Below are 12,781 nucleotides of genomic sequence, written 5' to 3'. Positions count from 1 at the left end.
GAGAAGCGCGGCCTAAAAGCCGATTACACATACCTGCATAGGGTCGAGCACACGAAATGTAACCATCTTCAGACCGCTCGCGCTGTCTGTTAGTTGGCTAAATGACAGTACAGAGTATTGTTTACAAGCGCGCGGAAGCATTTTGCCGAGAGTAAACGCGAGAAAAGATAATCAGTAATGGATTTTAAACCTAATAGTGTGATTGCATTATACTTGGCTGGAAAATCACAGCCAGCGTTTGTTCGTGAGGTCTAGCACCTTAAAGTAAATAAAGATTTTGTTTAGAGCACCATTACTCGTCACAATGATACTGGTAGCATCGCGAAACGTCATGGAGGTGGTCATCAAAAGACTACACCGTCACGTGAAAAGGTATGAAAAAGCGACTTGAGCCAAATCCCCGATGAAGCGCCAATCAAACGGCGAAAGAACTAAAAATACCTGACCGTAGCATCCCCGCATACTGAAAAATGATCTTAAAGTCAAGCCTTACAAGAACCCAAAGGCGCATGATCTCACACCAAAGCAGCAAATAGTCAGACTTGAGAGACCGAAGGAGTTGCTTCATAACGTCCACACAATAGCTCTCAAATTCACCAGACGCAAATCCGATGGGCCACTTCGCCATTTTAGAGAGCAAGGTCCTCACGAAAAGATTCACCAGTCTTGAGGCGCTGAAAGAAGTCATTCTCGGCGAGTGCGCCAAAATACCTACAAGTCACATTCAGGCAGCTTTCGATTCGTTTCTGGACCGTCTCAAGGCCATAGTCAAGGCAAAAGGTGGTCATATCGAGCAAAAGTAAATTGATTGTTAATTTTGTATTACTTTCACACATTTTTTTACTTTGAATTGAATAAAAGTAATTTTCCAAACTAAATGTGTGGCCTTTTTAATTGGTTACACTTCGAGTGCCGGACCCTGTACATATTTAAATGCCTTTAGGCAATTCATTAGTTCTGGAACGAATCTATCGCTTGTCGAAGCTTGCAGTAGCAGCCCATAGAGCCAATTAACTCATTCGTACATATATTGAATATCATTTTACGAAGATTCTAATTGCATTCAAGTAAATGTAAGCTCTTAATTGAAGCCGACGGGTGAATTCTCTGGAAAAAAGTATAAATAAATAAATTGCTGCTATAAATAATTTTCCTTCTCGTGACGTAAGTATCATATGTTGGCAAAATGATTAAAGTTGACCTCTCAATCAATCAAATTGTGATTGAAATTATCTGTTTAATGAACGAGTCAGGGAATAACAAAAATATTGCAACTTTGTATTCATTATCACAGTAAATGGCGTGTGGGTTAAGTTTTAAAGATTACTCAAGATGTGTTATTGTTCGCAGGTTGCTACTTAAATTTTGTAGTATAAGCCTAAAGGTGTGAGTATGCCTAAAAAATTTGTTAATTACTTCGGATCTATCAAGCTGAAGCCTTTTTCCGAATTAAATGATTCAGTATGTAACTTGAAGATCTTGCCTTATCAGGTTCTGCAGAGTCAATATTTTCTATTTTCATTTGATTTCGGGAGACCTTCACGCCATTCGCAGCTGTTGAAGCCAGCAAAATCCCTACTGATGAGCTTGAATTGAAACTGAGCATTAAGAAATAATCGTACAGAATGAAGATCAAATATGAGATATTAATTAATTTTTCATCATGCCGACTTTTCTCTGCAACCATTTGAGAAGATTAAGCAGAAATATTGGTACTTTCGGATATTGTTGCAGGATGGCCCTATAAGCCGACTCCGAACATCAAATAGTGTTTTTGTTTTTGTGAGGAGGTTTTTCAAAACAGAAATACACTCGGAAGTTTGCCATTGCCTTCCGAGATTATTACGTACCCGTTTAATTTCAGGTGAGAAATCCAAAAATGGGCTTCAAATCTGGAGAGACTAGGAAAATTATCTGTGTTTGATTTTTTGCTTTACAGGATAAGCCAAAGCTTGCTTGTGAGCTAGGGCTCTCAGAGAGATAGGAGAGAATGAGCAAGCCGAAGCGCTGATCAAATTATTGGCCAACGTATCACACATACGATCCCCTCTCAGCCACTTTCAAACAGAGCTAAACATAGCAGATACTTTGTGGATTCCATTAGCGGGCCGCGGAATTTCCAAACACTTGCCTCGCTAATGCGACCCAAAATTACCAACTATCTGTTAGCAGTATCACAAGTTAGATTGAAGACTTATGGTTCAGGTATACTTACATACTTTCTTCTACGGCAAAAATAGCAGTGGCTTACTGCCTAGAACTGCTGTGTCATTACCCTGCATTTTTCAATTGGGGATTAAGTTGTCCTGATGCAGTCTTCCTCGTTTCATTGAGGGATATTGCGGATCAAAAGAGCACCAATTTACGAAATCTTGCTCTACTGGCAACATTAGAGTCTATGCGAAATCATTGTTGATTAGCTAAGCAATCTAACCTAACGCATTTTCACTCTTTTCAACTTCGTGTATTTGATTACCCCAGGTTTTAAGGTTCTAAATCGAAAATTACTCGCCAGTACGTATTTGGTACTTCCCCCTCTAACCTTATAAAGTGTCTAATAAAGTTGTGTTCCAAAGAAAGAGTTTAAGCTGAGGCAATGTTGAGGATCAACCAGGAGTTATATTCGCATGTAGCGGTGATTCAAGTTCTGCAGCCAGGAATCGCATCAAAGCCAATAACAAAACGTATTATGCCCACCTCGGCTCTTGTCTAAAGCTACAAAGCTAACTATAAAATACCGACCAAGACCCTTATCCGACCAATCTTATCGTGCGGATGTGAGGTATGGACTCTTAAAGTTGCTGACCTCGCGCTGATTGCTAGCATGGAAAGAAAAAGTTAAAGATAGATTTTTGGATCAATAAGAATAGATGGTACCTATAGAATCCGGTACAACTCCGAACTAAACGAACCCACTCAGAACGAGACAGCTGTGCGAAATATTACCCGTATGCCTGCTGACTGTGCCATGAAGAAAACCATGACAGGAAAGCTAATGGGCGTAAGGATCAAAGGCAGACCGAGAAACCGATTGACAGACGCAGTGGAATACGATCTCAAACATTTGGGAAAACGTAACTATGTACAAAGCAGAAGCTCAAGATCAACCGCTTTGGAGGAGCATTGTGAAGGAAGCTTTGACGCACCCCGCATTGTAATGTTGTGAAAGAAGAAAAAGTGACATATCAGTTTTCCCGTTCATGGTGTTTGTCGGGGCTTTCATTGAGCAAAAAATGGAGAGTTTCATACTCGCATTATGAAATCTTACATGCGATGTTGCTTGTCACCATCGGACTCGTCTCCAGTAGGCGAATCGGGGTATGTCCTGTAGATATGCGGGATAGATGGGCAATAAAATACCACCAAGGGACCAAAACAAGTACTGCTTGGAGGTGCAGATAGACAGAATATCACCACGCAAGAGTAGGCAGCCTAGCAACCTACATTTCTGAAACTTCTTTTGCGCTTCTAAGCAATACTCTACATAGATAATAAGATGGGAAACTCTTTCAAGATGGGAAACTCTTTCATTTCGAGAGGGAGCGCGCCCATGAGGACGTTTCAAAACTTGGCAGCACTCACACATAATGGGATTTTGAACAGCTGATAGGCGAATTGGCAGGCTGCCAGAAGAAATGCGCCAAAAATAACTGACGAAAACAGTTCGTTTTTGCTTAATGGAGAAATGACGTGTTGAGATGTTTATAATTATTTGTCTTAAAATTAAAAAGTTTGTAGAATCCAAAGCTCGTTATATCCTTTTCGACTTCTACTTTTAATTAGTCTTATGTACATAATGTAATTTTATTGAAAACTGTGTGTTGGTTTATGTAAATTTGTATATACGTAAAACTTCTATGGTTGCAAAGCGTAGGTAAGGGAATTGAATTTGAGTTTGAGATATTTTACAAAAATTAAAGGTAACCTGCCTTAACTTATTCTGTTCGTTGTTTGAGAATGTTTTTTTTTTGTTACCCACTTTCTGTGTTATATTAAAATATCGCAATATGTCATGTTTTTAATTATAACTTATGTTTTTCGGCTTCCATTACTTTATTATTATTAAATTACTTTTGTATATCAGTTTTATATTAAATAAATTCATTTACATATAAATTTTTTTTGTTATTTATGTACATATTTCATACGGATTGTGCTTATTTTTAGTATAGGTATGTAGGTGTTTACGAGTGATATAAGGCAATTGGGCAACCGCGCACTAAATACTAACCTCAATGGTGGTGTGGAAACTAAAATTTCCCGATTTTTGTTTAAAAAATACCCAAATCATTTTTCTACCGGTGTGGCAATATTGGCAAATGTTATAAAAAATGCACATTTTTCAGCGCTCTCATGAGAAAAAGAGTTTCCCATCTAGTCATCTATGATCATAGATAACTCTATGATACTCTGTACTGCCATGTAGTCAAGTAACAGAGTGCTGATGCCCGTGCATCAACTGCGTGAGTGGTCTGAAGTTGGTTACACTTCAAGTGCTGGACCCTGTAATAATTAATAAAAGACGAGCGAGGAGAATGACTAACCTGATTTTTTTAAGAAATTATAAAGAAGACGACTTCCCTTCTTCCAAGTTTTTTGTATCTTTCTAATAAAGTAATCATTGGTAAAAAATTGCCCATTACTTTCTGTAAGAACTCTGACCCTCTAACAGTTTTTTATTATGAGTATAGAATAAGAATAATTTAAGTATGTATGTGTATTCATAAGAAAAACTATTTAATCACATTGCATGACTTACCGCATTCGGTGCGGCCAGATAATCTGGCCGCAAATATTGATTGCTGGACTGCAGCAATTTATTATAATTTGTTAAATCCACTTTGAAGGCTGTAGCTACAGGCTCTTGATGAAACGAAAAATGTGAAGCACTAATCCAATGTCTTAATTAGACGTAGCAGCGTGGCAACTCTGCTCATTCAAGTGACCACTGCGAAAAATGCACTGCTATCAGGTGAGAGCACAAACCAATGAGAACGACAGCGAGAGCGAGAGCCGAAGCTTGCGCATGCGTGCAATGAAGACACGTGTATGCGTGCAACGTCGCGTGGTTAATGTTTAGTTAATGTTTTTGGTTTTTCTTTCTTTCTTCTAACTATTTCAGCTGTTGGTGCTCAAGTACATCTGTCAAGCGGCAATAGTTGCTGCTCTTTTGAAAAGTGTTGATTGTGGCGCATGCGTTGCAAATTCAGCACGCTTTGTTGTACGGTTCGTGTTGTAATTTGCAGTAACGGCTTTTGATGCTGCTGATTAATGTGTTTTAATTACCAATTGCAATGCAATTATTTCACCTTTTTACTGTTGTTTAATTGTAAATATTTTTTTACGCAAGGCTGCACCACACAATTTTTTCGTATTGTTATAATAAATGTAGTTTATTGTGGTTTTATTTAATTTATGTAACTTTTTTGTTTTTGGTTTTTGTTGTTTGCTTCTCAGTATGGCGTATAGTTATGTGCATAGGCATGTATTTATTACTACTTGCGTGGATCATCAATTTTTCTGTAACCTGCAAATAATGTTAAAATTGTATATGTAAATATGCATGTGTATGTGTGTGTGTGTGTGCATGTAAGGTTTTATGAGTGCATGTGTGTTTGCGAAAACAAACAGTAGGAGGTGCGCGCTTACTTAGACGCTGCATTAATTTATATGAATTTTCATTTGGTTTGCGCAAATTGCACAATGTATTCATCACGATCGATGTTTTTGTTGTAACAACATATACATACTATATTGTTGTAGTTTTTATTTATTAATTGCCACTACGTTTGCCCATTTTTCAACGCGACGACTATGGCGACGTCGACGGCATTGCTCGACGTTCGGTTGATTCACTGTTATTTGCACTAATTGAGCAATAAATTATAATTTGTTGTTGTAATGGCTTCCATTGCAGCGCTCTTGCTACATAGTGAATGTGTTGTTTTTGTAGCTTGTGCGCGCCTAAGAATTGCTTCTCGAAACGAACAGCTTAAAATCACGACACGTAGTAGCAAAGCTCATGCAGCCTAACTACGTATGTATGTATGTGTGTGTGAAGAAAGCAGCAAGGCAGAGAGTCGGTAGAATGGATATAAAGTTGGGCGTTCACAAAATTAAAACATTTACTAGCTGCCCTTAATATGCTAATTTAAAAGGAAATGTTAATCTAAATTTAAGTAGCACTAGCAAAGGTTGGTACTTCTTTTAATCCGGCCATTAGCAAGAGCCGCAAGAGATGCTCAGAAGGTTCGATTAACCCACCCAGCGGTGGTTCAATATTTTGCAAGAATAGTTTTAAAACTTTTTTTTTCTTGAAGGCGGCATAATGCGTCATCCGGAGAGATCGTTTAGGACTTAGCTAAAATGCTTTTCCAAACTTAGGATTGTAGTCTGGTCAAATACTCATTTTTTATAGATATTTTTTAGGAATAGTTTTTGTTTTTAAGAAAATAAAATGCTATCCTCTTGACTGTGTAGTATGTTTTGACATGTTTGACATCAAATAGTATACAAAAACAATATCTTTTTTACATATCTTTTTTTTTCAAAAGTCCGCCATTTTGTTATGTATTTTTCAAAAAAATGTTCCCATTGTCCGACCTGCCAAAATGACAAGCCTACAGAATAATAATCAGTCTAACTTTTTCGTTTCAGATGTCTTGAAGAGCTAAAATCCTGTCGGTAAGCCACCTATCCTTTTTTAAGACGCTTACTTTGGTGCCACCCTACTAAAGGGTGGTTAAGTTTCAAGGGCCGGTGTTGATTTTGAATAAAATACAATTTTTTTGAGAAATTATTGTCATTTCTCTTTATTATGATAATATTGGTATGGCTCAATTACGTATGAAATAAAATGTCGGCCAAATGGCCACCGCGGCCTCGACGGCACACCTCCATCCGATGGTCCAAATTTTCGATGACGCTGAGGCATAATTGAGGTTCTATGCCGTTAATGTGCCGAATTATCTCATCCTTTAGCTCTTGAATTGTTGCTGGCTTGTTGTCGTACACCTTTTTGTTCAAATAACCCCAAAGAAAGAAGTCCAACGGTGTCGTTGACGTTTAGGTGTGGTTCACATTCAACATCGGCCCTTGAAATTTAACCACCCTTTCCAAAAAAACTAGTATACAAAACTATTTGATGTCATTAAAAACATACTATAAAATCAAAACGATCGCATTTTATTTTCTTTAAAAAAAATTCCTAAAAATATCTACAAAATATGAGTATTTGACCCGACTACTACCTTAAGTCAATTGGCTGCTTGAGTTTCCTTCACACCCATGCATATAAAAATGTACATTACTTTATTACTTCTTTTCAGAACTCTGAAGCTCTAACTATCACATGCCGATTTTCCACTCCACATTCTTTCTTCAATTTCCTATTGCAGTTACTTCACGAAATTAGGTTCTAAAAGTCTCAGTCCGTTTTGTTCCGTTATTAGTTTCTTGGAGTAAATTAATAAAAACATTTCAAATCAGGCGAGGAAGAACTCCAGCGACAAGTTTAGCAACGGATGGCTTAAAAGCTTAGTGGTTGAATAGAAGATGACTAAACAAAGTACACTTTACTCTATTTGATCTGCGCCACTTCATTCGCATGTAGAGCGATAATGGAATTTCCCGGCAAGGTAAGTAATGTCGTAGATTAACCGACATGCTAAGGTTCGAGCAAGCACAGCATGACTCTTCGTCGAAAATGAGTTAGCATACTTTATTCTAGTTGCACAATGCTAATTAAAGAATTTACTGGAATCAGCTAGTGAAAAATGGAATCAAAGCTGAACTTGTCGAATAAGCGAGCAGACATAAGCGGAAAAGAATTGCGAACGAATCACGAAGAGTACACTATCCGAAATGAATGGCTTTGCCTTATAGTAAGACATGTGGGCGGGACTTTGTTGTAGAAGCCAGAAGGAGGAGGAAGAACTGACTATTTCTCACCTTATCTGCAACTATTCCGCTTTATATAAAAGTAGTCTCCGTAGAGTAGAGTAAAAGCAGATTTTAGTTATGTCCTCGTTCTATTCTAATCATTTTTTTTAATAGTATTCTAATCATTTTTTTTTTCTAATAGCCCCTCAACAGGCAATGACAAACCTCCGAGTGTATGCCTCCTCATAAAAATCATCTGCCGTTCGTAGCCGGCTTAAAATTGAAGGTCCCTCCATTTGTGAAACAACATCAACATGTACGCATGACATCAGAGAAGGTGCTGGCCAACACCCAAAAATGGTGTAAGCCCCAATTATTTATATAATAAAGGGTTCTTAATAAGAGGTGTTACTCTGATATTCAAAGAAAAATTCTATTTTTAATATAAATGATCGGATGTTTATTCCATTATAAAGAGGAAGGTATGCCGTTAATAGTGGAAAATAATATCAGACAAATGACCACCACGACCACGCTTACAGGACAATACCCTTTTCAAGAAATTTTCCATAACCGAATTGCAAAGTGGCTGCCCTATGTCCTCGATAGCCTCACGAATTCCATCTTTGAATTCTTGAATCGACCCTGGGCTGTAGGCGTAGACCTTCTCTTCCACGTGGCCCCAAAGAAAGAAGTCACAAGGTGTTAAATCACAAGATCTCGGTGGCCAATTGCGATCACCTCTTCAAGAGATAACACGGTCCGGAAACTATTCCCGTAAAAGATCAATGGTTTCGTTGCTTGTGTGGCACGTAGCGCCGTCTTGTTGAAAATAAACGTTTTCCAGATCAATACCATCTAATTCCGGCCATAAAAAATCGTTACTGATCTCTCCTGCTTAACACCTAGCACCTGTTATTGGAAAACCATTTGCCTATATACATATAAACTACTGCAGCGGGCACTTGTGGACGTGCGTGACAACCTTGCAAAGGGCGTTGGGTTCGATCTCTTGACCTTCAGCAGGCAATAGCAAATCTCTGTCACAAAAATACTTTTCATTCTGTCTTAAAAAGTACTTCTCATTATTTTCGCTTGGAGGCGGCATACATTTGTAGAGCTCTTCTTTTAGTGGGTAGCTTCAATACGCAAATCCAGATTGAGTGTAAAGCTTTGCTTAGTTCAAGGCAAGAGCGGAACTAAAGTCATTAGAGCACCCAGGTAGTACAAGAAGGGAAACTAGAGAGTTATTATTTACTACCACACACTATTTGAGGCGTATGTGTGTCGCTTTTGGTCACCTTCCACCTCTACCAACTTAGCTTAGATGCCCTGTCAAAGCATGAATAGAGCTCCATCAACTCTAAAAGCATTTGGTTCTCGGTGATTTTATATTATAGAGGATTCATTTGGATTTTGGGCGGCTCTTCAACTGCTCGTGTGCTACATATATGTACATATGTATGTATTCTTTCTCACTCAACTAAAATAGCTAACCGTCTAGGATTTGTGTTTCATGGTGGCCACATAAGCTTCCGCTCTGTCAGATAAGTTTTGAGGTTAATAAACTTTTCTGGAACTTCCATAGAGCAACAAATCTGTCTATTCTATTAGCTTTTGCTTGTTGATATTTCAATTTCCCACTATCCCACTAATTCTCTATTGCTTAATGGTTTGGACACGCTTGCTTGGCGTCGCCTACATCGCCATCCACTTAGTCGTATGACTTAGTCGACATTATCGTTGCCAGCGCATTACAAATCATTATAATATACGAGTATGGATGTATGTTAGTATGTTTGTATGCATGTATGTGCGTATGTAGTTGGTGCGAGCGCCCGCGCTTCAGCTTCAAACTCATAAATCATAATTTGCTTCCACTACCATGGGTGCCTGTTGTTATTTATTTATTTTTTCCACTATTTGTATAATAATTTTTGTTACACTCATAATGTTTTTTATGAGCCCGTTTGTATTTAATATACAGCCTTTTTGCTTTATTTTTGCGTTTTTAATTTTATTATGAAATGTGGCGGCATTTAATTTATTATGAACACGTATAGCGGATGTGGTAAGAGATGCGGGTCGCCGCACACTACTACGAGCATATATGCATGCGTACGCCTACAACAACACAGAGCGCAAATGACTACACACACAACTGCACACTCGTACATGGAGAGTCATAGCCATATGGAGTGTGATCGAGTGACTGCGAGTAGGAAGTGGGCGCGCGCGAATTCTAAAAATTGCCAAATCGTACCGTTAGCCGCACAGCAGATACGACAAAACGTTTGTGGCAAGAAGCAGTGAGTGAGTATGAAGCGCACATGCACACATACATATGCACATTCGAAAACATACATATGTATCTAAGCATGAGTGTGCTTGGTAGCCGTCTTCGCCAGCAATGCATTCAATGTCCGCATGTATGTGCGAGTGTGTGTGTGTGTATTTCTGTGTTAGAGTTAATATGCTTGCAAGTGCTTTGGCCGCTGTTCGCCCAAGTGGGTGTTTTGCTTAATTTCATTGCAATTTACGCGAAATAAAAATCACAACCGCGTTGCAATACATCCACATCCAGTGGCTGCTATCCGCACCATTTCATGCGGCTCGCTGGCGAACTCTGCAACAAATTTGCCGCAATAATTGGTTATTTTTCCAATTATAGCGAATTTTTGCTGCCGCTACTTTTATATGGCGCGCTGTGTGAGGCTATAATTTGCAGTAATTAATTTCGAATTGAATTATCAACCTGCCCGTACAATCTCATATGTACATACATACACACATGCGAAACATATGCACACTTTTTACATAAAGTCGATTGAAATGTGAGCGCGCCCGTGTAATGATCTGATAATTGGTTCATTTAAGTATTGCATTAACAACTCTTTATTTGATTATTCGTGTTAACTTAAATTTGCAATTACATTTTCGAAAGTTTATTGCGCTGCTGGTAATTTTTAAGCGGAAAGGCGTATGAGAATGAAATACGCAAAAGTTGTGGAAAGCTAAGATTTTAGTAGAAAGTTTTTTGCTGCACTTTTTTGTCATAATATAACGCATATCTTTAACCGTTATCACTTGCTACATTGCTCACTTTTCACAGGCTTCTGGTGGCATTTTTTTCATATTTAAATTTAACTGTTTTTGTTTTTTTTTTGTTTTGTGTGCTGTTCACTTTATAATTTTCAATTTCTATGCCAAGTCAGTCGCCGCATTTTATTGCCGCAAATAATCGCTTTGCTACAATTTACACTATCCATAAACGGTTGTCTGCGTTGACAGGCTCTGCTGCTTCAATTCGCGCTTTTTGCTTTTTCATTTCTGCAATTATTCCTTAGGCGGCAACATCCGGCAACTAACAACTGATAATTCCAATAAATATTCAATGATTTAATTTATTTAATATCTCACTTCCGTTGCACATTTATTGCCCAACTTTTTTAGGTCTTAGAGGATACTTTTTCAATTGTAATGTAATTTATGCACGTAATTACTTTTGTTTCCGCCTAAAAATGTCGTTAAATGGTATGAAAAAGTTTCATTTCATTTTTTATGAATTTAACAATCATTTAGTATTTGCAAAAACGCCTTGAATTCATTCGAATTGCAATCAATACCTTTGCATCTCAATATAACCCACCTTTTTCACTTGCTTGCACTTCTCACAAACTAAATTTTCTTCGTTATTACTTTATATGTTTTTGTTTAGTTCATTTATTTTTTATTTTTTTTTTTTTTTTTTTTGTTACTACGTTTTTCGACACAATTTATTCACTAGCGTCACTACGATTTGATTTGTTAGAGCGGCGGCCCGCGCGCGCCACTTTGTACGTGAAATAACAAAATTCGACTGAAAATCTATAAACATTCGCCACAAAGCTGCGTTGGTAGTAGTAGTAGTGGTAGTGGTGGCAGCGGCGGCATTGAATGTTTCACATGCGATAGTGTCGAGCGGCTGTGACGGCGGATTCTCCCATAGTCATCGTCGCATGCCACACACCAACGACAACGCCAACGACAACGACAACGACGACGACGGCAAACACATCTTCGGCAGCGGTTGAGTTTTGTGTAACAAACGACAAAAAACAATTGAGAAAAAATTTATGATACAATAACAAGCAAACAACAAGAAAAACAAAAAACAAATACGTGCTACTAAATTAGTGTTGCCATTTTCCTTTGAACACTTTATGCCGCCAATGCATTCATATTCTTGATATTGTTGCTTTATTTGTTGTCGTTTTCAACAAGTGCGCCGACAACTCTTTTAACAACTCACCATCTCTCAACAATTTCTCAAAATTACTGATAGTAGTAAGTCTTTATTATCGACTCTCATCGCTACTCTATAAAACTCACTGGCTATTGTATTTTCGCTTGATGAGTTTCTTGAAAGCTCACTACCACTCCAAAATGGCCGGTCATGCGCAAAGCAGCAAAGTTCTCATTAAATAGTGCACTGCATATGTATTGTATTTATTTATCTCTTGCTATTAGTAAAAAACACGTTATTGAACGGCCGTTTCTGTTCGCTTTGTACCACTCACACTCAACGGTGAGAACGTTCAGTTCATGTGGAGACCAATGAGTAGTGTTATTTATGAGAGCTAAAAACGTATCAGATTTGTGGCAAAATAGTAGCAGCAATGAATCACGCGAGCAAAAGCGTAGGTAGAAGAAGTTGCCAATAAAAATATCAAGAATTACAATAATAATATTTATGAAAACAAATATACACACATATAGGTATAAATACATTTGGCGCTTACACCCTTTTTGGGTGTTTCGACGAGCTCCTCCTCCCATTTGTGGTGTGCGTCTTGATATTTTTGTACAAATGAAGCGACTTATACTTTTACGCCGCCTCCGAATGGCAGCTGTTTTTTAT

At 38.0% G+C, this 12,781-nt stretch overlaps 1 long non-coding RNA gene across 3 annotated transcripts in view; it reads right to left on the bottom strand.

The window, feature by feature from the left end:
* LOC128865152 (uncharacterized) overlaps positions 1-11,977 on the bottom strand; it is a 56,859-nt gene extending 44,882 nt beyond the window's left edge. Inside the window, exons 1-2 of one of the 3 annotated variants that reach the window (XR_008454757.1) lie at positions 10,692-11,977; positions 4,760-5,527 (exon numbers count right to left, since the gene is read on the bottom strand). This is a non-coding gene — a long non-coding RNA (uncharacterized LOC128865152). The remainder of the gene's footprint in view (positions 1-4,759; positions 5,528-10,691) is intronic. The other 2 variants (XR_008454758.1, XR_008454756.1) reach the window with 2 other exon arrangements.
* Positions 11,978-12,781: the final 804 nt, after the last annotated feature.

This window comes from Anastrepha ludens, chromosome 5, assembly GCF_028408465.1.
Source record: "Anastrepha ludens isolate Willacy chromosome 5, idAnaLude1.1, whole genome shotgun sequence".
NCBI classification, from domain to species: Eukaryota; Metazoa; Arthropoda; class Insecta; order Diptera; family Tephritidae; genus Anastrepha; species Anastrepha ludens.
Note: the sequence above shows the minus strand (reverse complement) of the source record. Positions and strands in the feature narration are given on the sequence as shown.